Source organism: Marmota marmota, unplaced genomic scaffold, assembly GCF_001458135.2.
Source record: "Marmota marmota marmota unplaced genomic scaffold, marMar, whole genome shotgun sequence".
Lineage (NCBI taxonomy): Eukaryota > Metazoa > Chordata > Mammalia > Rodentia > Sciuridae > Marmota > Marmota marmota.
The window spans coordinates 2,574,601-2,600,787 of NW_026000153.1; the positions used below are offsets into that span (position 1 = coordinate 2,574,601).

The window sequence follows — 26,187 nt, forward strand, 5'->3', positions numbered from 1 at the left end:
GCATTTTGCAACTGCACTGGGGTTTTGGAATATTATCCCCCTTTTATACACAAAAAGCCATCAGGGTTTTGGAGGTCAGGATGAAAATATGTAAGGTTTGAGTCCTTTGAAAGAATCAGAAGGATCAAGAGTACAATTGCAATTATGATTAAACAAAAGAGCCACATGACTTCCAATGCTATACAGATCTGTGACCACATGATTAACTGATGAAGTGAGGGATTGAGGGCCAAGTGTATCTTTATCCCAGACTTCAAAGCTCCAGGGGGCATGTCGTGGCCTATAGAAACTAACAGTCTTTAGGACATGGCAAAATTAGACATTCCTGGGCTCCCTAATATTGCTGTAAAGGGCTATTTCTGTTCTTTGTGACAGATTTCATGGTCTGCTCTTCGTAATGGCTCAGATAATGTCATTATACAGTGAGAAAGAAAAATGTGGAGGTTTAATTGGAAAAGTGGCAATAAGAGTTATCAAGAAAACTCTAGTAATCATGCATTTTTCTTTTCTCTGATTTCTTGCATTAATTGTCTTTTAAACTACTCCAAATGGACACTCACCATGGCTGGTCTTCCACTTAATGTAGCTAGGATGGTCTGGTGAATGCTAGGGAACTTTCTCCCCCTTCAGAAACAATGTTGGTTTTATGTTTCCATATGACAACGTCAACAGGTTCTGGTTAAGTCTAATTGCTGTCCCCTCTGCAGCACCTGTTCATTTTTTCTTTAACAATGCTTATGGGCATTCATCTGTGGAATTATTCCAGAGATCGGACTATGATTTGAACAGTGATGCATTGAATCTTTAAGCCATTTGGAAACCTGAGTTTTGGATCACAAATATTAAGGCTTTCGAAATTTTGAGCCTTCCTGCTTAAACAGACCTTCCTTCCTTTGCTTTTTTTTTTTTTTAATTTTACTAATATACTTTATTTAACCCAATATACCTAAAATATTATGACAATAAGTAATTGACCTAAAACAATAATAATGAGATACTTCCACATTAATTTTTCTGAACTGGGTCTTCCATGTCCTTTTTTGCTTACAGAATGCCTCAGTCTAGCCCCTTCCTTTGCTTTTTGACTGGGTGTGCCTACAGATACTAATTAGTCTTAGAATTTGCAAATCTTTTTTTAAAAAAGAGAATTTGGCATTGCCTCCAACAGAGTGCAAGCTTGGAAATCAGAAAATCATAAGACATCAGAAGCAGGGGAGGGGTTGTTTAGAGAGTCTCATCTAGAAGTTTTTAAATTTCATGGATTCTAAAGATGGTCTGGAGCTGCCACAGTGAATATTGGCTCCAGCTGTCCATAACACTATAAATGAGTAGCTCTTCTTTTTATTGGAAGTCCTTATGAGATTCCAGATGAGGAAAAAGGTCTGGATAAGGTCTTGGACTAGAAGTTCTAATTTTTAGGTGGAATCTAGTAGCAAACACTGGAGTAGACCTTTCTGCTCAACTTGCCATCACATAATTTTTCCCACTCAACAATAATATTGGTCAAAGTTCAGACTTATTTCAAGTGAGTATGTCAGAGCTATGAGATTTTTAGACCCTGAAAGAATCTCTTTACCTCATGCTGTTGTCCTTAAATGATTTTTCTCACATTGTGTTGGCATATTAAGCAAGATACACAGAGCAGGCTAAGAAGGTGCAGGAAAGAAAACATGGTCAAACTGGCTGTGACCTTAAATAACTTCTGGGAATTTTAGTGTGTAGGACATTGTTTTTCATTTTCAACATCCTCTCCACCCTTGTCTTCTCTAAACTCTAGGAGTATAAAACCTAGCAACTATGTTTTCTGCACTTCCTTGACAGGAGGGTCTTGGTTAGATTCCACCAAAGGGGGGACTTCTTGGATATTTAGAAGGCAGAGAAGAGTCGCTGTCTTCCTTTATATGTATAAACAGGCAGCTGATATAGGATTTTTCTGGTGGCTTAGTTAAGAACATCCTAAGAATAATCCATCTCTTGCTGGAGACAGCTGAGATGATGAGCAGTAGCTCCCAACTTTGTTGCAGGTTTTTCTGGGAATTGAATGTTTATGCTGTCAAAGCCAAAACCCTCTATCTTATTTCTGGATTTCTTAAAAGTGGTCTTCCTTTTCTGTGCTTTCTTGATTTACCAATAGCTGTGTCTCCTCTGAGTCCCTGAATCAAACTTCTTGCTACTCAAAATATCAACAGCAATTTCCATCTTCTGGGTTGCAGCCTGATAGTTCCAGTATCTTTAAGGGAAGTGGCATGGAGGGAGGCAGATAGATGGCAAGGAAATTGGTATATCTGAAGCTGGAAGGAGAAAATTGATGTTGGGGAAAGGAACTTCAGGATGCTGAGATTCCTAACTCCACAGAATAAATGGGGGGGGGGTTGTGGCTTAGTGGTAGAGTGCTCACCTAACACATGTGAGGTCCTGGGTCAATCCTCAGAGCCACATAAAAATAAAATAAAGGTATTGTGTCCAACTACAACTAAAAAATACTTCTAAAAAAGTGGGAGGGTGGGTTAAAGGGAAGCAAAGGAATAGTATAAGCCAGCTGTGGTTATGAAGCCTGCTGCAGGTCTTAGAGATAATATTTAAAGGTGCTGCACTTGTCCAAGTTCATAGTCAATGTTGACTGGGGAGACTCCATGAAACTTCCAGTTGGGATGTGGATTTATGTTTTGTCCTTCAAAGAACATCACATGCATGTTTTCCTTAATTCCATTAATATTTTGTTATCAATCTTTTAAATTCATACACATAATATTTCAAAACCAAGATCGACGTATATCCTATGAAAGTACTTTGCATTAAGGAGAAATGGTTCAAGTTATGCTACTGTAACAAATGAGCCTCGGATCTCATGTGACCTATGCTATAACAATAGCTTATTTCTTACTCATGATTCATGCCCATTGCAGGTCAGGTCTGCTCCATCTTCTCTTCATTCCAGGGACCCAAGGTTAAGGAGCAGCCTTTGTTGGAAGCCACCTCCCAGCAGAGATGGAAGAGAACATAGGTCTGCAGTGGCTGTAAATCTTCTGCCTGGAAGTGACATGTGATTCGTTGTTTCTGTTTACGTTTAATTTTGGAAAGCAGTTCATATGGCCAAGCCTAACATCAATGGGTAAAACAATATAATCCTCCCTCAGGGAGATTCATCAAATATCTCTGAACAATAATACATATCCATTTAGCTAGTCCGATGGTCCATACTCATTTGCAAGTCCTAGAATTGTTATAAAATTAATGTGATGGTGTTTTCTCAGTGTGAGCCATTGTGTACATCTCCTAACTCCAGTCCTTCTCATTGCCATGGGAAGGGAATAGTGGAGGGTGGGTTAAAGGCCCTGCCGCTAGTGGAAATGTATTATAAATAAAGGATAAAAGCATCTAAAGGAAAATTCTAGAAATTTATAAACATAAATCCAAGTAAATTTGCTGGGTTGGCAGCAGAAATCTTAAATTACCTTCTAAATTCAAGAATGACCTTTTTCAACAGAAATCTTAAGCAAATCTGGTTTTTCCATACCAGGAGAGGGACTGTTTCCTGGCACCATGGCGACACTTTGTTGCAGCTGATTTAAGGGTGAATAAGTCAGATCTTGCATTTCAGGGTCAGATGCCCACATCTACCTGTCTGTCGGCCTCCTACTTTCTGTTCTTAAAGACTCTGCCTCGGGGGTCATGAAACGGCTTTGTAAATCTGAAATCGCCTGACCATTTCTCAGGACCCAACTGCACTGAAAGGTTTAAGAACAGAAGGAAACTGAACATTCTCCAATCCTCCATGTGCTTCTGGCCCTTGGCTCTTGTGTTGAGGAAGAAATGAGAGTCACCATCCATTGTTTCCTCACCAGAGTTAGGGGAGCATTCATAGAGCTATCGGGCCTATGCCCCTCTCCCTGACTTTCTGATTGGCACTGTGAATGTGTGGGCAGCAGAGGTTATCCCTACTTTATATTCATTTTCAGTGTCGTAGAGATCAAATTATTCTGAAATGACAGCAAAGCATGCTTTTCCTTATCTTGCAAGTGTGATTTGACTTCCCCTGGTTTGGAAGCCAACAGTCAGTTCTGGCTTTGTACCATGTTTTGTCTCTAGCGTGTATCTCATGTTCACTACCCCTGCAGCCCCTTTTCCTAGTCGGTTTTGGGGGTTATTCACTTCTATATATTATTCAGTAAAGTGCATGTTTCGTATTTCAAAGGCCACTAAACGGCACAGCCCCTTACTAGATGAAGAACACCATGGCATCACTAGATGGACTCACCTTTCCAGAAGGTGATACTGAACCCTCCTGCCTCCTCCTGATGCCTCTGGACTCCTCCCAAATGAATGCAACTCTAAAGCACAGCAGTGTCCTTTAACATTTTGTTTTCTGTCCTAGTTCTCTAAAGAGGATAATGTTTTTCCAATTTTTTGTACCTTTTTTATCTTGCCTCTCGTGAATGTCATGGAAGAAAATTCGAATAGCGCTGACTGTAAGGATGGGCACTTCTTGGAGACAGTAAATTTCAGACCAATGGTGAGAATAGATCTGAAATGGTACAAATGGGGTTCAAGGATTAAATAGGGTGAGCCTTGATGCATTTGATGCTTCTCAACCCTCAGATTTCATAAATTCATGTGTACTGTGTTGCTTAGACAAAATGAGAGGAGGAGAAAGCTACCAGGAAAGCAATTTCTAAGACAAATTGTTCTGTTCGCTCAGTCAGGGCTCTATTTGGATATCTAAAGTATGGCTTTCTGAATGCCTGGAGTTTTTCTTTGGCGGCAAGACAAACTAACACTGGGCCTGGAATTGGCAAGGGAGGAGGGGGAATAACAACAAACAGATTCCTTGCCAAGAGTGTGGAGGAGGAGAGTGGCAGAGCCAGCCTCCTGACTGGCACTGTAGGGCTCTGAAGCCTGGGACAGCTGTGAAGCCTGTCACCTTGGGGGGAGAGGAGGACTTCTCCTCCTGGCTCCTGCCCTCCCTGCACATTCCCTCTTGCTGAGTTTGTTCTTGGCTGATCCTCACTCAAGGCAAGAAAGCCAGGTGCTGGGGTGGAGCCAGGTTAGACTAGAAGTTCATCCACCATTGTGTATTAAAGTGGAGGGGAAAATGTGACAAGGAAAGCTTAAGGGAGTTTTGATTCCATTTGGGGGCTGAAATGTGGAAGGCCAGGCTTTTTAAGGGAACAAGGGAGTAACTCAGAGTTTTTAAAAAATTTTTTTAGTTGTCAATGGACCTTTATTTTTTAATATGCAGTGCTGAGAATTGAACCAGTGCCTCACCCATGCTAGGCGAGTGTTCTACCACTGAGCTACAACCCCAGCCTCAAGAGTGTTTTTTGAATGTTGGGGATTTTTCCATCTCCCCTAAAGCAGTATACCAATGTATTAGCTCCTTTTCTGCTGTAGATAAGGGAAAAATAAAAATCCATTTGTTTCTGCTGTGAAATTCCTTAACTTTTGCTTTTGCAAAAGGACTGAACTCCAGGTTTTTGTATGGAGGGTTTGTGAAAGAATGGATCTGATCTCTCTAACCCTGGTAGTGTTGCATACACGGGGAATAAAGCCACGAATGAAGCTATCGTGAACTTCAAAAAGCCAAGGAGCTTCCTTATCTCACAGGAGAATTGAAGGGGTAGGGTTTTGACCAGTCTGGAGACCTCCTGGTTCCCAAAACTCAATTGCCAATAGACAATGAAGTGGGAGTGGGGGCAAAAGGACAGTCAAATTAGGTAATAAATAATTGGGTCTGATCAAAGATGGAGGCTGATTTAAGAGGAAAGGAAATAAAAGGCTAATATCTCCAAAGTTCTCCCTGCCTCCTCCTTCCACCTATTGTCAAGGCTACCTGCATCCAGGGAATTCTTCCTCCCTGCAGAGTTGGAGAGTTCATGAAGTACGTCCTGGGCAGCTCCTTTCCTGCCTGTTTAGGCAGACACCTGGAGAGGCACCCCTGAATGCCTTCTTGCCCACCATTTGGTCACTAGTTGGGCAAGATAAGGGGAGAAGGAAGGCATGAGAACAAAGGAAATTGGAAACACATAAGGGTCCCCAGAGATGGGTGTCCTGCCCCTTTTATCTGCAGAGAAATCTCTGTTCCACCCTTTATTTTTTGTGGTACTGGGGATTGAACCCAGGGCCTTGTGCATGTGAGGCAAGTATTCTACCAACTAAGCTATAACCCCAGCCCTCCGTTCTAACCTTTAAATAAAACTTGCTTTCTACCATTTGCCTCGGTGTTTCTTCCATGTTCAATCTTCAATATCTGGGGAAACAGGACTCTGCTTTGATTGTCATCACTGGCAGCAGCAACACACAAAAGACTGAACTAAAGTTGACACTTCTCTGACGTCCAGTATCATCAGGTATAGCTTTTACCTGGCACTAGAATAGTATCAACTCTTTCCAGTACAAATCAACCTATGATCTCCAGACACTGTATTTACCCTCTTGACCTCTCAGAGTACAACTCCAAGCACCCAGCAATCTCTGGAAGGTTGGGTGGGAGATGGTTTATTTTCTAATTTTTCCCCTCTGCTATTTTGAGGGAAATGGGTATTGGTTTTAAAGCATTAGCCAAGAAAGATTAATATTATCCCATATCAATAATTTGATTAAAAAAAAGCCCCAAGAAAATTGAAATCCTCTGAATGTTTATATGTACAATAAGCATAGAACAAAATGATAAAGCATTTGATCAAAGAATAATTTTTGATAACTGTTACAAGATAAAATGGATTGATTTGACTGGTAATGAGCTCACCTTCATTCCAGGTATTTAAGCAAAGGTTAGAAAACTATTTGATTAGTTTCAAGGTATAAAAGCAGCAATGAGTATTTTATTTCATTATTTAAGAACTTCTGAATTCATGAACCCCTAAACCTGATTTTAAAATTATGTGTGCATTTTTCTGATTTTTTTTTTTTTTTTTAATCAAAACCTCTTGTACATGATAAACCACTAAACTAGCTCCAGTCTTCCATGTGAAGTTTCCAGTTAGGACTTTAGGGCTCCACCCTTAAACATGATGTTCTGTTAAACACATTTGAGGATAACTTCTAACATGAAAGACAAGAATCAAAACAGATGATGTATTAAGAAAAAATACTAACAGGCAAAAGAAACTCATATCCATAGAATTAAGAGCATATTTTATGAAACAATGAACTGGAGACTATATGAAAGGAATATTCAAGACAAAGATTTTTGAAACTGGCAAACATGGAAAAATTCACAAAGATTTAAGACAAAATTGAAGAAACCTAGGAAGTTGAAAGAGAAATGGGAAAACAAGGGAGAAAAATTAGTAAGAATTAGTTCAGGAGATTTAACATTTGAATATAAAAGAGGTCCAGATAAAATAAAAAGGAGGTCATCACAAATAATTCAAAGAGAAATTCTTCAGAACAAAAGCACACAAATTTCCAGGTAGAATGGGATTATCAACTATGTCCTTTAATACATTTTTAATAGATGAAAATTTACCCATACCAAGTTACAGAAGTGTAAAATTTCAGAATACTAGACCAGAGATAGTAAACTAAGTTTCCAAAAAGGAAAGCAAAGCAAGCAAACCAAAAATGGGTCTTACACAAAACACTGCCACATACACAAGAAATCAGAAAAATATTACTATTATAGTAATGAATGCACATGGATTTATGAAGTTATTTACCATGAAGGGAAAACTACTTCCAACCCAGAATCTTATACCCAGCCAAACTATCAATTAGATAGTGCTAGATGTGGAATAGAAGCAGTAGGGCAGGGACAGGAGAATAAAGACTTTCATATGTTCAAGATGTTTTGCAAACAGAAAATGTCTAGATGGCATACACACCAGGGATGCTAGAGCAATGTTCACTAGAGAAATTCATAGTAACAATCCGAGCAGCAGGTATCAACTTCTCCCATTGTCTATCATACTATAGGGAAGAGCACAATCTGGCAGAGTGAGATGTCAGAATCTGGATGAGAGACACACTTCAGCTTTGGGACCTTTTACACTGCATAATTAGGGAAGCAACAATGAGTTCTCTGTGTAATCAGAGATCAGAATATAAGGGGGATAGTGCTTGCCAAAACCTTATGTCCAGGTCTTATGCTAAGACAACCATCAGGGGTAGACTTAATGTCATTTGCATTTGTGGTTAGAAAAGCACAATATTTTCCCTGGAATGATTGGAGAACTGAGATTCAAACACTGCTGGTGATTAGAACTGGTGTCTTGAAGCATCAGGAATGTTCTGTTTAAATTGAACTTTGAAGAAAGCTCTTTTTCTGGGAGGTCAGTTTACAGGATGTGTTTGGAATTTTATATATTAATCTAGAATCCCAGTCACTTATTAGATCTAGTAGCTGTTTCTTGGGATTCTACATAATTGTCTATGCTATAGAATCGTCCATTCTACAGAGTTGATCATGCTACCTGTGACTATTGACTTACTTTCTATATGATGTGCCATGTTTTATTTTTATTACACTAGATGGAAGCTCTAGTACAATGTTAAAACAGAGGTGTGTGTTCTTTACTTGTTCTGCCTTTAGGGGGAAAATCACTTTCACTATTCATTATGTTAGCTAAGGAAAATTATAGGAAGTTCCTTTCTATGCTTTGACTTTTTTTTTTAAGTGGGAATGAATGCAGAATTTTCTCAAATATTTTTATGCATATATTGAAATGATCATCTAGGTTTTTTCTCTATTAGCCTATGAATATGATGAATTCCATTATTAGATATTAACTATTGATTAACCCTGAAAAGTTCTTACATAATTTTACATCTATAAGTCTTGAACTTATAATCTCAAAATAGTCTAGTTGCACTGATTTGTGCATTTTTATGTCAACAAAGAATATAAATGAGAAATATTGTTAATAAAGGTACACAGGCATTGCATGGAGAAAGAATTATTCAAATGGTGCTGAAACAATTGAATGACCATGTGACATTAAACAAGCTTAGCACAAATCTTGAAATAAAACCAACATGGTCAAGTTATTCTTCTTATTGGATTTGTTTTTCTAATTTTTAATTTGTGTTCATAAAGAATTTTTGTCCATTGATTTCTTGTATTATCTTTAGTTTTGGTTTCATGTTAATAGTAGCCTCATAGAGCTAGTTGGGAATTATTTCTCCTACTTTAATTTTCTGGAAAATTTATTTAGAATCTGTTTTCCTGAATGTCTGGTAGGCTTCACTATTGAAATCATCTGGGTCTGGAGTTTAATTTGTAGGAAACTAATTTCCTGAAAAAATCATCTTATTTTTTAATTTTTATACCATTTTTTTCTGTTGATAATATAACAAAATAACTTCATTGTGGAATATTTAAAATATAAAAAATTTAAAATCTACAAATTCTATAAAGATATATCCTACTGGAAGAAGTTCATGAATGTGTAAAATCTATGTGGGCATAAATGTTTTATGAGATATGATATTACACTACATATGTTTGTATTCTCTTTATATTCTTTTTAGATATACATGACAGAGTGTATTTTGATATACTTATTCTATGTATATATAATAACTTGTTCCTGTTAGGATTCCATTATTGTAGCTTTATATGATGTGGAGTTACATTGGTCGTGTATTCATACACAAGATAGGAAAGATATGTCCAATTCATTCTACAGTCTTTTTTTATTCCTACCCTCACCCCCTGCCATTCCCTTCATATCCCTTTGTCTCATTCAGTGAACTTCTAGTATCCACATATCACAAAGAACATTCTGCCTTCAGTTTTTTGGGGACTGGCTTATTTCACTTAGCATGATATTCTCCAGTTCCATCCATTTACTGACAAATGCCATAATTTCATTCTTTATGACCCATTGTGTGTATGTACCACATTTTCTTTATCCATTCATCTGTTGTAGAGCACCTAGGTTGGTTCCATAGCTTGTCTATTGTGAATTGAGCTGCTATAAACATTGAAGTGGCTGTGCCACTGTAGTATTCTGATTTTAAGTCCTTTGGGTATAAACCAAGGAGTGGAATAAGTGGGTCAAATAGAGCTTCCATTCCAAGTTTTCTGAGGATTCTCCATACTGCCTCTTTCATTCCTTAGTCATTAGCCCCTCTCTTTCCCTGATTAGTCTGGTCAATTATAATTTTATTGATCTCCTCCAAGAACTAGCTTCATTTGCTTTTGGTCTTCTATTTCATCAGTTTCCACTTTGATATTGATCCCCCATCTCGCCCTTCTTTCTACTTATTTATTTTCTCTTTTTTCTTTAGAGGTAAACACTGAGGTCATTAATTTGCTACCTTCTCTTTTAACATGGAAACATTTTTTAATACAGGTACCTATTGTCTATGATTATGAATTTTTCTTAAAGTACTACTTCAGTTGCTTGTTGAGAGCCACAGCCGAGTTGGGATGGCACCTGGCATTTTGCCAGAAAGAGTGGTTGAGAGGTGATGCCATTGAGCCATTAACATGATAATTAAGTTAAGCTGTGTATAATTGCTGTGACTGGATGATACTGGATTGAAAAAGGTTGTGTATTGAGTTGTATATAGACCCCTGATGTCCGGCAATAGGGTGGCTCCTGCTGCCTCCAGGGCCTGCTACTTTGGAGTTCTCTGAGTTCCCGCAGAGCCCAGTGGAAGGTGAGAGTGTTCCCGGGAGGTGCGCATGGAGTGCTAGTGGAGTTCGGGCAATAAAGGAGTTCCTGTTTGAACCTACAAGTGCCTTGTGGCAGCTCGGTTATTTTGTGCCCAGCCAGACTGTGGCATTTGGTGGCCCATGCGGGGGACGCCTGAAGCTTGGGGGTAAGTGAAATTGCTCGCCCCTGAGGGAGGGCGAGAGAATGGGTGACTATTTCAAAAAACAATGTGTTCTTGTTTTGATTTGTTTTTTGTTTCAAGTTGCCTGTTCCTAGAACTTTCTCGGGCAAACTGAGGAAAATGGTTGGCTCAGGGTTTGAAGTTGTTCAGCCCTGAGGAAGAGATAGAGATAAACCATGGATACACATATCAAGAAAATAGAAAAACTGAATCAATGAATTTTTGTTCCATTTTTGTTTCATTCTGTTTCGGTTTTGTTTTGTGTTATCTTGTTGGGTTGCGTTATTCTTGTAGCAGAAATATAGAATTAAAAATTAGTAAAAACCAAACCGAAAGGGTGTTAAGTAAATTGCTAGAGGAAGGAGGCATTCAGGCAGCGAGTGCAGAGAGAGCACAGGAGGTGGCAGCCCAGCTTGAGGAAGCGGCAGATAGAAAAACTTATCCTAGTTGCTATCTTTTCCTTTTAGATAACTTTATCAGACATAAATAGGGAATACCTTTCTAAAATACTGCTTAGCATTAAGTTCTTAAAGTAATTTTAATGCCATTTAAAAAGATTCTGAGGAAACTAGGCTTACTTTGAAAGCTTGAGAAAGGAAGAAAGAAGAAAAAGGTGTTTGTACATGGCAGATTGAGACAAAGCTGCTTAATGGAGTTAAAAAAAAAAAGATTCAAAGAAGTTGTCTAAAGAGGATTGCAGAGTCCTTAATAAAAGCCTTTAGTTGAAGGGCAGCCGTGTAAACTAACATTAAAGCGATTTAAACAGAATCTAAGCCTCGTTTAAAAGAGTGAAGCTGTAGGTGGTGAAAAGTCATTTAAAAGTACAGTGTAGGTGATAATTGGAAGGCTTTAAAAGGTTAAATTGAAGGTGGTTAAGATGCCTTCATGCCGGAGAAAAAACTAGAGATATTATAGCTCATTGCTTACAAAATTTTGCCACTGTGGACGTTCCAAAACAGTTAAAAACAGATAATGGTCCTGGCTATACTTCTACCTCTTTTAAACAATTTTTCTCATCATTTGGCATTACTCACAAAACAGGAATCCAATACAATCCACAGGGACAAGGCATAGTTGAAAGAGCTCATCAAACTATTAATGTACTTATTAAAGCAAAAAGAGGGAATTGGGAAGGGGTATATATCCCCCAAAGATAAACTTAAAATAACTCTTTTTACTCTAAACTTTTAAAATTTGGATTCATCAGGGCTTAGTGCTGTGGAAAGGCATATGTGTCCCAAAAATGTACATAATCCCAAGGTACTTTGTAAGGATATTCTAACAGAACAATGGAAAGGTCCTGACCCAGTGATTGTCTGGAGTCGGAGGTCTGTGTGTTTCCACAGGGAGAACAGCAGCCGATTTGGATTCCAGAGAGATTAACTAAAGTGATTTCTACAGACCAAAAAGAAGATGATCTGGCTCAAATCCATAACAGCTGATATCCAGAACTCCAGTTTGGCTATCCTTACATCTGCAACAGTGGTTCTCCCACACCTGGAGGCTAATGAAACCAGGATGCTTTTTTCAATATCTATTTTATTTTTTGAGCTCATACAGACCTAGATTAATGTTTTTCTGACCAGTGCTATTTTTTGACTGTGGAGTTTTTAAACATTGCAATGGAGATTTCACCTGTGAAAAGCTACAAGGCCTTTACTATTATGTTATGTGTTGTATGTATTGTATTATGTGTGCACACTTGTGTTTTGTGTTGTATGTCTGTATGTGCGTATGTGCATATATCATATATGAGGAGTGCTCATGAAAAAATGGATCCAAATATTTTTTTATTCATGTGATTTAAATGGTTTAATTTAAATTGGGTAAACAGCTGTTGAGGATTGTTTTAAAATGTGAACAAAAAAGCTTTACAGATCTGTTTGTTTACTTTCACCTTTCCTTTTCATTATATCTAATTCTATTCAGGATACTAAATTGTTTAGAAAATTGTTTTTTTTAGTGCCTGCTGGAATGTTACATAATTTTTTTTCAGCCATCATTGCCAGAATTCCTATCTTCATCCCAGTGCTAGTGAAGACAAAGATAAAAACCAAACTACAGCTTCTGCGATAGCTATCACAACAAACTGTATAAACTGATACATCAATGAATAATGTAACTCAACAAGTGATGCTCAATCAAGGAGTCGATTTACTTTGGGAGGAAATGAACATATTAATGGATTCCTCTGCTTTGAACTGCTTGCAGAACTTGCCTGGACTAAGTTCACAATGCATACAAGTGATACAATCTGTTGGTGCAGTGAATTGTGGTAGTGCTGGGGTATCTTTGCTGATGGTGTCACCGGTGGTACAATTTTTCCAAAAAGAGCCGTCATTTGGCTTGGTGTCATGGCATTTTGCATCCTCCTCCCTTCTGCTTGTGATGGTCTAAAATTTGGGGGCCAACAGAGGTGAGGCAAAGAACCTCACACCCCCCCCTCCACTGGTGTAAAGGCCTATCCACAAGTATGGCTGTATGCTGGGCCGGTAGTCAATGACGGGTAAGATCCAATTGCAATGGTACCAACCTAAGACAGGAGGCTGAAGCCTTGAGGTCAGCTCATCTGATGACGGGTGAGGACCATATGTAGTATTGGACAACCTAAGACAGGCACGGTCCCTAAGCCACATGCTTGTTGTTTAATTAAACAGAAGGAGGGAGATGTTGAGAGCTACAGCCAGTCGGGATGGCACCTGGCATTTTGCCAGAAGGAGTGGTTGAGAGGTGATGCAGCGAGCCTTTAAGATGATAATTAAGTTAAGCTGTGTATATTGCTGTGACTGGATGATGTTGGATTGAAACAGGCTGTGTATTGAGTTGTATATAGACCCCTGCTGTCCGGCAACAGGGCGGCTCCTGCTGCCTCGGGCGCCCACTACTTTGGAGTTCTCCTGGAGGTCCCGTTGAGTTCCCGCGGAGCCCAGTGGAGGGTGAGAGTTCCCAGGAGGTGCGCATGGAGTGCTGGTGGAGTTCGGGCAATAAAGAAGTTCCTGTTTGAACCTACAAGTGCCTTGTGGCAGCTCGGTTATTTTGTGCCCAGCCAGACTGCGGCAGTTGCTTTCAATAAATTCTGATGTCTTAATTTCCACTCAGGTTGAATTCTTTAATTTCCCTTTTTATTCTTTTTTCATGAGTTATTTTAGAAATTTTATTCCCAATACTTAGGATTTTTCCAGGTATGCTTGTGCCTTGATTTCTAATTAATATTCCTTGTGGTCAAAGAACATACTTTGTGACTTGAATTTTTTTAATTTATTGAATTTTTTTATAAATCAGAATATTGTATGTCTTGGTGTTTCATGTGTACTTGAGAATGTATATTTGGCTGTTGAGTGGAATATTATATAAATATAAATTAACTCAAATTGGCTGACAGTTGCTCTCAAATTTCTTACATCCTTACTGATTTTTATTTATTTATTTATTCTTAGTCCACTCATTCTATTATTGAGAAAGGGATGTATCAATCTTTGGTTAAAACTTTGGATTTGTCTATTTCTTCTTGTTTCATTTTTATAACATGAATTATTTAAAATTAATTTCCTTCCTCCCTTCTGAATATACCCAGGGCCACTCTACCACTGAGCTATATACTCAGATCTTTATTTATTCTGAGGCAAGGTCTCACTAAGTTGCCCCGCCTGGCCTTCAACTTGCAAAAATCCTGCCTCAGCTTCCTTAGTGGCTGGGATTATAGGCATGCACCACCATGTCTGGCCTTTATAGTCTACCTTAAAGTGAGACAGTATAGAAACCTTGCAACATATACTTATGTCTCCTCTCCTCTTTCGTGCTATTATTGTCATTCATTTTATCTCTCTATATGCAGAGAAGTTGGAGGTGCACTCCTCCTGGCCTGGAAGAACAACAACAAAAATCCAATGCCCCCACAAAAGAGCGACCATGGTTGAAAGGAGATGAATTCTGCTAACAATTTGAACTTAGATTCTTTTACAGAGCCTCTAAACAAGAACTCTGCAGCCGAGTTGAGCCTTGATTTTATTTTTTGAGGCCCTAAGCAGAGAACCCAGAAATGCTGCTGTGCCAAAATTTCTGACCAATAAAAGTATGGGCTACTAAAGACATTGCTTTAAACTGTTTGTGGTAATTGTTACATGCAACAGAAAACTAATACATCCATCTACCAAGTTTTTAATGTTACTTACTATACTTTTCAATTCCAGAAATTCCATTTTTGTTCTTTTTCAAGTTAGCCTTTTCAAGAAAAATCTTAACTTTGGGATATGTAAACATTTCCTTTTAAACCAGAAAAGAGAACACTGGTAAATTGGTCTTATCAAATTTAAAATTCCTACTTTTTGAAAGATATCATTAAAGAAGATTGCCTCCACCGACCTGCTTACCCATGCCCTCCTGACTAGCAGACCCAAGCCAGAACCCAGGCCCCCACTGACCTGCCAACCTCCTGGAGTTCAGGCCTAGGACTGCCCCACCAAATTGTGTGGGGGCCCAGGTTAGGCCTAGGACTGCCCTACCAAATGGTAGACCCACCACAGAGTCCAACCCCCACCAAAGACTGCCCCAGCTGACCAGGCGACCTGCCATAGCCCAGGGCTAATATTGCCTCTGCTGATGCATGCTGAGGCCCAGGCCCAGTACCACCCCAGTGACCCACCCGGGAGCCCAGGCCTAGCACCTCCATCTTCGAATACTGCAGCCACTTCCATAGCCCTCCCAATGCTGTAGCCTCCACCTTGGGACAACAGACAGGGCCCGGAGGCAGCTGTCAGGCATCCAAAAGCCATTGTAAGACCCACCCTTTCAGCCCCATCTCTGAAAGTGGTTGCACTCATCTTGGGACATCCCCACTGCTATCTTGAGTTACCTTTGCTATTGCAACTACCACCTTTAGTTGCAGTAGCATCCATCATGGGACACCAGCTATGGACTGTAAACCCAACATCAAGGTAATCTACATAGACATTACAGTTTCTACCGTGTAATGTTGTAGTATCTCAGATCTGCACTTCAAGAAAGAAAGACATAGACAATATGAAAAAACAAGGGAAGAACATGCTCCAAACAAACCAAGATTCTATAATAATAGAATCTATGGATGGCACAGTTGATAAAATGTGAGGAGTTCAGAATGTACATAATTAAAATGATCTGTGAATTAAAGAATGACCTAAGTGAGCAAATACAGGCAACCATTGATCACACCAACAGAGATAAAGGAGCAAATTCAGGTAGCAAAAGAAAGATTCTAGGAAAAAAAAAATCAGAAATCCTTGAAATGAAGAAAACAATAAATGGAATAAAAAATGCAATAGAATGATCACCAACAGACTAGATCACTTGGAAGACAGATGTCAGATAATGAAGACAAAGTATACAATATAGAAAACAAAGTTAACCACTCAGTGAAAAAATGGTAAGAAACCATGAACAGAACATCCAAGAATTGAGATAATATCAAAAGAACAAATATAAGATTTATTGAGATAGAGGAAGGCACAGATACTCAAACCAAAGGAATGTACGATCTCTTTAATGAAATCAGAAAATTTCCCAAACATGAAGAATGAATTGGAAAATCAAATACAAGTAGCTTACAATACATCAAGTGTTTAAAAACAAAACAAAACAACTCTACAGCAAGACCCATTATAATGAAAATGCCTAGCATACAGAATAAGGATAGAATCTTAAAGGCTGCAAAAGAGAAATCAGATCACATATGGAGGGGGGTGTCACTTTGTGTTAACAGATTATTTTTAACCCAAACCCTCAAATCCAGGAGAATCTGGAACAACATATATACCAAGCTCTGAGACAAAATGGATGCCAACCAAGAATCTTATATCCAGCAAAATTAAGCTTCAGATTTGATGACTATCAAAACCTTTCATGACAAATTTAAAAGTTTACAGTGAGAAAGCCTGCACTACATTCTTAGCAAAATATTCCACGAGGAGGAAATGAAGAACAATGAAAATCAGCAAAAGGAGGAACTAAAGGATAAAGAAAATTATACACACACACACACACAATGGAATATTACTCAGCATTAAAAGATAATAAAATCACGGCCTTTGCAGGTAAATGGATGGAGTTGGAGAATATCATGCTAAGTGAAGTTGGCCAATTCCCAAAGACCGAATGTTCTCTCTGATAAGTGAAGGCTTATCCATAATGGGTGGGGGGCATGGGAAAAATGGAAGAACTTTGATTGGGCAAAGGGGAGGTGAAGAGGGTATGGGGGCAGAAAAGATGGTGGGCTAAGCTGTACATTATTACTCTGGGTACATGTATGACTACACCTATGGTGTGATGTTACTATAAAAACATGTTCAATATTACTAGTTACCAAATAAATGTCTTAAAAAATTTCTAATTCTCTATTGAAATACTCAGTTGTATCCTCTTTCTTTTCAAACAGTTATTTTTAACATCTTTATCTGAAAACTACAATGCCAGAATTTCTATTTTCTATATATATCTTCTGGTTTTCATTCATGTTTTTTGTTTGAGTTCCTGGTTAATTTCAATTAGGTCCCAAATATTATTCTTTAAAAATTGTTTGTTGTGGAATTGTTATCTTTTTCCAGGCACTTCAAATTCCCAACAATATTGCCGGATCATCTTAGTCTAATTCTAAGGACTGACACAATTCAAAGATGGGTTTCACTCTGTGGGAGGGACTTTCACAGTGTGGTCTTTTGTGGTTCTAATGCCAACCCTCTCACTAGACTCTGGTTTTCCTCTGTCTAGTTCTCAGAAGCTGTCAAAAGCATGGTTCACCTTCTCAGCCTTTCAGCCATGTCTTTCCCAAAGTAACACCCCATACACACAAGAAAGAGGCTCTCATAGTTTATGTCTCTGGATTTTTATCTTTTTCCCAATTTTTAAAAAGAACTACTGAGCTAATTAATAAAGGGTGTTTTACTATTTCACATTTCATTTTGTAAGGGTAAAAGAAATTGAAGTTAAAGCATAAAAGTTAAAGGGTAAAAGACCGGGTATTGTAAAGTTTCTAAGCTGCAAGGTCTGAGTTAAAATGTAAAGGATTAGGTATTGTTAGGTTTCTATGCTACCTGCAAAACCTGAAATTTCTGTAGCTGTTGAGACAATGCTTGGAACTGCCCAGTAAATATTTCCCCTGACTATTGGTTGTTTAATAAGGGCTCTGTGTGGTCGCACGTAGGCATTGCAGGGCCTGGACCAATCAGTTTAAATGTAACCCCCTCCTTAGGAATGACCTATCACTCCAGCCTGACCTGTTCCCGCCAATGAATGAACCAATCATGTTTAGGAGTTGTTATTCAATTTTCCCGTGCCTCATGATGATTTGTTCTGATGTATACAAGGCCCTCCGCCCTCCCCAAAAAGTGTACTTAAGCAGTGCTCAGCCCCTGCTCGGGGCTCTGGGCTGCTTTCCCTTCTTGAGTGGGCACGGAGCCCCAGCATGCTGGTTCAATAAATCCCCCTTCTGCCAATTGCATGAGTGGTCACTTGGTGGTCTCTTTCTCCGACATTTCGCGGGATCCTTACAATTTGACCCTTCTAATTCTGTTAATAAAGGTAAAGCTTTGTTCACACAAAAGATAACAGGTTGGTGCAGGAGTAATTACAAGTCCAGAATTACTGAGGTTTTGTTATAGTGAAACTTTAAAAGGCCATGATTTCAGAAGGTCTGGGGTCTGTCAAGCCCTGTGCTTGGGAATGGTGGTGACTCCTGCAATAGGGAAGGAGAGGTGGGGTTTAGAATTTGCCTATTTGACCAATCCGGAGGGCAGCCAATGAACATAGCAGTACTACACAAATATTCTTTTTTTTTTTTTTTACTTTTAAATGTGTATTTCTTTAATTTTTAAAAATATACTACACAAACATTCTTAAGCTTGCTTTCACACTTCTAAAAGATGTCTAAGCTCTGATTTTCTAAAGCTTAAAGAAATTTATAACATTCCATCTTACTAGATTGAAATTTTGTGAGAAGAGTGAAAATTCCCAACCCCAAAGACTGTTAGTTTGTGGTCTGAATTATACATCTGATTAGTCTAACATTTTGGAGTTTGAGAGGGCATGTGTGATGGTGGTGGGGCTGCTAAGCATTCAAGGTCTTTATTCAAGCTGGACAGACTAGTTTTCTGAACAGCATATCCTCTTAAGAATGTAAGATTCTCATTTTTATTTCCCAGAAAATTCCCTACACTCCAGGAAGCAGAAGACAGATTTTTCTTACGTAGGTAAAGTTTTCAAGATGAGGAACACAATGGGTTGTATTGGTGAGATTTCCTTTGTATGTTTGTGCACAAGAATTCCTGGTGCAGGATCCTAACTGTAAGGTCCTTGCTTAGTTTAGCATCTGGATGGCCATCTTAAGTAACAGCCAACATTTTTAGAAAAGTTTCTCTTTCCAGCCCAAGGGCATTTCTGAGAAAGACTCACCACTCCCTCATACCAACCCAACCCTTCGCCACCCACATTCTTTCCTGCCCGAGGGCATATCACCACTCCCTTGTACCAACCCCACCCTTAACCACCAGCATTAGGACCTGCCTAGCTCTAATCCCTGAGCCTACCCTCATGAAAGTCCTGAACCCCAAGCCTGTTTTACCTTTCTCTGTCTATGGAGATATGTGCCTTATTTGTCAGCTCTGATAAATAAACTCTTGCATGTACCTCTGCCTTGTCTTTCATTTCTCATTTGCCTTCTCCTGGTTCCTCGCTTTCCTTTAACTAGTTGAGTTGCTAGAAATTTTCATGCACTACACCCAAGTTCACAGGGGGAAAGGAAAACAAGCCCATAGGTTTGGGGTTGTTTGTTTTACTGTGACTTGAAAAATAAACACATTACCCTGTCTGGAGTCTCTGGCCACATTTTCTCTTACGACTCTTAAATTACTGTCATGGAACAAAGAGGGAAAGACCAAAGTTAAATACAAATCCAGCCAGGCATCAGGAGGTTCTTTCCTCAGTCTCCAGAATTCTCAGAGATTGTCCAGACCCCTGGCTCCCTTGGCAAATCCACTCCCTGAGAGAAGCCAAACATCCTTTGTTGTTACCTTTCCAAGAAAATGTGGGGAGAATGACATCGGGGAAGAGTCAGAATAGATAATGTGAAACAGCTGCCGCATTACCCCCTCAGAGAAGCTTGTCTTTAAGGTTTGCAACCTTTCTTCATATGCACAAAAATAATCTGTGAAATTTAAAATAGACACACAGATTCTTGGCCTCATTTGTGGAAGGTCCAATCTGCTGGGTCTGAGTTGGGGCCCAATGCCTGCTTTTTTAACATATAGGTTAACTGGACTTTTTCTTGGAGAAAACCTGTGGTAGATGCTGAGCTCCCAGGATCCAGAAGATTCATTTATGATATTATTAAGCGTAGTAGCACTTTCTGCCTGTTGTGAATGAGCTGGTATTTCTTTTAGGCTAATGGGAGCTTTCCTGCTTTGGGAATAAAACTGTAAGGATGAGAATCATCTCATGCTTGTTGAAGATTGTTCTGAAGTCCTAGGAGAAAGCTTCAATATTATGCCACCCATCAGTGCAAACATAATTTAGTGACATAAAAGTGATCAGAAAAGTGAATATGAGTTAATACTCAGTTGAATGGAACACTCACTTCTTTAAGATCAGACTTCTTTATAAAGTCATCACCATTACTTATATGATCCAAACTACATTCTCTTTGGATCTTGATAATTCAGTTAAAGCATTTATTTGTATCATAGGATTTTGTGTATGTATTTGCCTCTCTGATCAGAAGTATTAAAAATACTTTTAATCTTTGTATTAAGCATACAACATGTCTAATGGGGGAATGACCTAGAAGGTGACCTATAACTATTGATGTTCAGTTAAATTATATACTTCTTTCCTAGTCATTCAACTCCACAAAATATGGCAAATATAATGCATGGCATTTTTGATAAATTTGATATTTAAAGACTAATATTTTCTAATTATGAATCATAAATTGTGAAAAATGGAAAGTAAATATTACAAAAATAGTTTCAAAATGAAAATGAATTTTAGGGTAATTGTTCTTAGAAATGTAACTGAAGTGGGTCTATCCTTTCACTTTTTTGGGAAAAAATAACCTGAAGATAATGAATCCCTAATTTTTATTTTCCTAGCATCTACTTTCTCCAGTTCTATTAATAGTACATTAGAACAATATTTTATATAATAGTACAATATTAAATCATGTATAATTTTACTACAACTGTATACCCAAGGTAAAATTAAGAAATGAAGAAATTGGATGTCATGTTTCCAAAAGAATTTTTTTCAGCTCTGAATTTAGAGATCTTACGTGAAAGGTGTTGTTTGTTTTTTTATAAGCCTCAGTTATCTATTTTTGTGCCTTGGTACATCTAAGGATCAGTCGTTTTTAAATGTAAATATTGATTCTCAATATCTATGCATATCCAATGTCTTATGCATCACAGATTCACCCATGTGGGCTTTAACAGTTCACATGGGTGCAACTCAACAGTGACAGTCTGTACCTCTCCCTCCTGCCCCAGAGTATCGGGAGAAACTGCCCAGTGCCTACTCATGGTGGAACTGGAAGTACAGTCTTAATAATGCCCCACAGGGTCAACCTATGACCAATGGAAGGTGGGAGCCAAAGAATAGATTCTTCCCCTGTTCTCCTTTTGAAAAGATGGCTCTGAAACACATTTTGTGTGAATGTTCAGAATGGTCCTGGAGGATGAGGTCATTGGTTGCTTCTGTTGGCATACAATGCAAAGACATATCCTTGTATTGGCCTGCCCTGCCTGCCTTCCTTTCCCTCCCCTTCATCCCTCACCCCCTCACTCTTGCTCCTTAGAATATACTAATCAAATATTCACATTGAGGAACTTGAGCAAATGCTGGGAGCCATTAGCCAAGTAGGTATGACAATTTCCTTGCCAGCGTACCCCATGTTGCAGTGACATTGCATGTAGGTGAACTTGCTCAAGGACCAGGGCGGATTAGGGTGTTCCCGGTTTAGGATAATTGGGTTTAGGGCGTTCCAGTTTAGGGTGTTCCAGGTTTAAGATTATTCCTGCTGGGAATAGGGCGTATCCTGCTGCCTGAGTTCCCCTTGAGTTCTCACGGGATTCAGAGTATTTTTTGGGAGACAGAAGCCCAGTGGAGGTGGATTTGGGCAGAGAACGTGGATTTCCCCAGAACATGTTTGTAGATGGCTGGTGTGAGTTCGGGAATAAAGAGTTGCTGTTTGAATCTACAAGCTGTGTGGTGGCTCGTGATTGTGTGCCCAGCCAGACTGTGGCACTTGTGCCCAGCCAGACTGCGGCAAGCGAAGATGAAAGTTTAGAGTAGTGATGAGAAAATACCAAACTATTGGGCATTCTAAAGTTGGTTTGAATGATCTTTGAAATTCAGTAAGTGATATTTCACTTAGGCTAATATAAAAATGTACCTTGGACTAATGACCATATGATGCCTGATTGTCCTTAAAAGATCTCTTTTGCAATTTGGGTCCAAACAAGGTCCATTCATTGTACTTGTTCTGTTTTGGATTTCTCTAATTGAAGTTACCCCATTTCCTCTTCTAATTGGTCATCTTTCTTAAATAAAGAAAGAACTTTGTTTGGAAGAACATCCACATTTTGAATGTGTGTGCCATTGTTTTTTTTTTCTTTCAGTAATTACAAGAGAACTCCTAAAATATCACTCAAGATTTTTTTTTCTTTGATAAAGATTCTGTACATCTTTTTCTTTGAGGGGTCAGAAGTCCCGTATGGTAAAAGAACAGGTCAGCACTGAAATGTGTATTTTACATTATTGGAAAGCAATGGAAATCTTAACCCAAACTTGACAGATATAATTAGGGAAATTATAAAACTTCATAATTTTTCTAAGTACTCAACCAATATTTTTATTGTCAGAATTCTAGAATCCTAAATTTATCATGGAGCCTAGGGGTCATCTACTCTAACACTTTTGCTTTGTAGGTGAACAAATCCAGGCTTTGAGATACCAAGTGACTCCAAATCAATATCACTTAGGAAGTTAAGGACACCTGGCCCAGAATCTAGGCTCTGGATTACCCAGTCCTGGGCGTACTCACTGCCACACCACTCCCCCACTGTGCAGCCTGACCTGGCTTAGGTTGGCAACATTTTTGAAGCAAAGATGGATCTTTCTTTTGCCCAAGACCATTCTACCTTTAATGAGACATTAAGTACATGACAGGTTCAATTCACAAATATGCTAAACTAACACTAAAATGTATCTAAATGGTTATTAGGTTCCTGGAAGAGTGACACTTGCTGTAGACAATATTCTTTTTATTATTTTGAAATACCGTCTATGAACTCAGTTATTCTATCATGCTGACTTCCACAAATTTCCAGTTAATATTTATGAAGATTTGTGCAATTAAGAGGGAAAAATAAGAGTGTGAACTACAATAAAACATATGTAAGTATGTTTTAAGTATGTGATAAATAAAATAACCTGGACTGAGTAAAGATATTTCACATTTTTATAGGAATTGGTGACAAATTAAATCCTTTGTCAGCAAACACTGAACTTTTTGCTTACATATGTGAAAAAGGCTTAATATTATTAGAAAGTATATTTTTAAATTTTGTCTTGAGATGGGGTCTTCCTATGTTGCCTGGGATGGCTGCAAACCCCTGTGCTCAATGATCCTCCTGTCTCAGTATCCTGAGGAACCAGGACAACAGGTGGCTAAAAAAACACAGGTGGTTTTATACAAGCTAAAGATGAATAAAAACTAGAAGCAAATAATGGCCCAACCAAGTGAAGGCTGAGCAGCACCTCATTTTGACAGGCTAAAATGAGAGGTTAAAAAAATGCACCTAAAAATCAATACAAGTTATTTAATTTTTCCCCAAAGAATCATAAAATCAAAGAAGGGCTCTACTGGTTAAGAGAAACTATTTTAAATAATCATGGACATGTCTTTTATTTTATAGCTAAACTTTTCCTCTCTTGAATTTTTTCAGAAAAACCCATAATGTCTATGATCATCAAAATGAACTAGGCTAATTAGTTGGATTCATTGTTTTAGATTAATTGGTTGGAAAGAGCTTTATTGAAATGAAATTAATCTCTTAAAGACATAACTTTCCTGTGTTCATATGGAATTTCGCTGGTGATGTACTCATATCTTCAACCACAAGAATGGGATCCTAATTATATTCCATGTATGTATGATGTCAAAATACACTCTGCTGTCAGGTATATCTAAAGAACAAATAAAAATGAAATTAATCTCTTCATAAGGATGATGCTAATGTTAAAGGATATACTATTATGTATACATGTATTCATTTAGGGAAGCTGGAGGAACCTGTGTATTTGAGAATGGGGAAGAGGCAGCAATGTGCATTTGAAGCAACTCGCAGATTCCAATTACAGAAGAGGAAGAGAAAAAGCAAAGGGAATGAACAATGGCGATGATAAGTGGGGTCTGTGGGGGGGTGGTCATGAAGCCTGACCATTTATCACATGAAATACTGGGTTGAGCTGAGGTTGAGTAATGTTGGACACTCCAAAGGCCCTACCCTCACTCCCTGAACCTTGGGGTAATCTTTAGACATTACCATTAATTATTTAGACTCAGAAGGCTGCAAAAACATCTTGATTCATTGGCAAAGTGACAAGCATATGGTGTGTTTTGCAAACCCCTAGCTTTCTGTTGCGAGGAGGCTAACATTAATTTCTTACAAATCCTACAGGGACTTTCCAAGCCAGCCGTTGTTAACATAGTTCAACATCAAAGTTGGAGAGCTTGGAGTAGTTCTGAAAAATAAGTTAGATACAAATGAGTAGCTTTATACAGGCTGGTGACAAGAAAGCTTCGGAGGCACCATAGCTTTCCTGCAAGGAGCGACAGAGTGTGGGACAGCTTTGCAGCTTGATTGATAGTCAAGGTGGCAGACCTCTTTAGTGGGTCCTACAGGATGGTGCTCAGAATCTGGTGTCTCCTGCAGGGCTTGGCACTCCCAAAGCCGTGATTCAGGCAAGAGTCCCAATTCAGATTCACTGAGCATGTGGCATGATTGTGCTCAGGCCTCCCTTGGCTTGAGGGTGCTGAGCAGCCTGCCCTCTCTGATACACAGCTGTTGGAGGGCAACCCCTGTGGAAGTGCTAGAAGTGGGAGAGAATGAACAGGGAAAGGCTTCGTTACAGAAAATGAAAGACATACAAAGCTCCTCATTGTCTTCAGCTCAGATACATATGATGTTTGGACTCCTTATCACAGGGCCTCAAATTTAAGCTCCAAAGTTCACTCTATTCCAGGGGTAGATGAGTATCAACTCTGTGACGGACATCTAATGACAATATTTTACTTCTTGCCCTCTTTGTTAGCTCCCATACCACCTCAAACCTCCATCTGAATGGCATGTTTTGAGTTTTGGTTATGGAACAAGTTTGTAGCAGGTAGTTTGCACACAAATTCTGTCTATTGTGGCAAGAAGGGCTAGCAATTATGGCACAAGCAAACAGAACTTCTCTGAGGAATTAAGAAAAAACAGCTGTTGATAATACCAGCAAAGATAGCAAATGATGATGTCAGCCATTCAGTTGACTCAGTAGGAAACAGAATGGGAAGGTAGAAGGAAGCGGGGTCTGTTTGGAGATTCCATCTGTTCTTTAAGCAGCCAGGAATAAAAGAAGAGATTGTGAATAAGTCTAGAATTAACAGTGTTCGGAGAAAAAAGTATTCTGGCAAAAGAAACTAAGATGCCCAACCTGAGCTGAAATGGTGTTTCAGATTGTTCATAGGCAATCAGACCTCTTCTACTCTAAAACCAACACACACTTACTTTAAGAGGAGAGTGGTCACCTGATCCACTTCAACCTGCTTCAGGCAAATGTACCCATAAATTACCCAAGAGACAGGATCATTGGTCATATTTTTAAAAGACCTTTATGTCTGAAAAACTCTTATATCCAACCCATACCTTCTTGGTTACAAGTAAACCACTTTCCCCCAGTGTGCGTAGGGCTGGGGAATACATAAGATTAACCACACCCCTGTCATCGGAAAGCCTTTTGTATACTGTGCTCCCCCTATACAATTCCAGTGTGAATATTTCTCAACAGGTACTTACGTACTTGTAAAATAGCACTGTAAAGAATTTAAAAGTGAACTCTCCCTATATTTCATGCTCCTTCACAATGAGGGTCTCACCCTTGCCCCAGAACATTCTAGGAAAGCACCAATAACATTATAGGTAAGCACCAAGAACAAGATATCCACCTAACACATGACTCATAAAGCTCATTGTGCTCTATGAACTATTGTGGCATTATTGCCAAAATATTTTGATGCCATCCCCTTTGGTTTAGACCTACATCCCTCTCATCTGTGGATGTCACCTTTCAGCTATCTATTTCTCATCTTCAGAAACAGAAGGTACACCATAGAAGTGG

General features: G+C 38.8%; 2 long non-coding RNA genes across 3 annotated transcripts; one reads left to right on the forward strand and one right to left on the reverse strand.

The window, feature by feature from the left end:
* Window positions 1–363: 363 nt before the first annotated feature.
* LOC125611500 lies at window positions 364–11,640 on the forward strand. Of its 2 annotated transcripts, none has more exons than XR_007341658.1 (3): window positions 364–394; window positions 5,561–5,565; window positions 11,473–11,640. It is a non-coding gene; the product is annotated as an uncharacterized LOC125611500 (long non-coding RNA). The 2 variants fall into 2 exon arrangements; XR_007341657.1 differs by having other exon boundaries at window positions 365–394; window positions 11,485–11,640.
* On the reverse strand, window positions 9,695–22,185 carry LOC125611501. The gene is made up of 3 exons (XR_007341659.1): window positions 22,174–22,185; window positions 10,261–10,265; window positions 9,695–9,812 (listed from the first exon to the last, which is right to left on the reverse strand). It is a non-coding gene; the product is annotated as an uncharacterized LOC125611501 (long non-coding RNA).
* Between the last annotated feature and the right edge of the window lie 4,002 nt (window positions 22,186–26,187).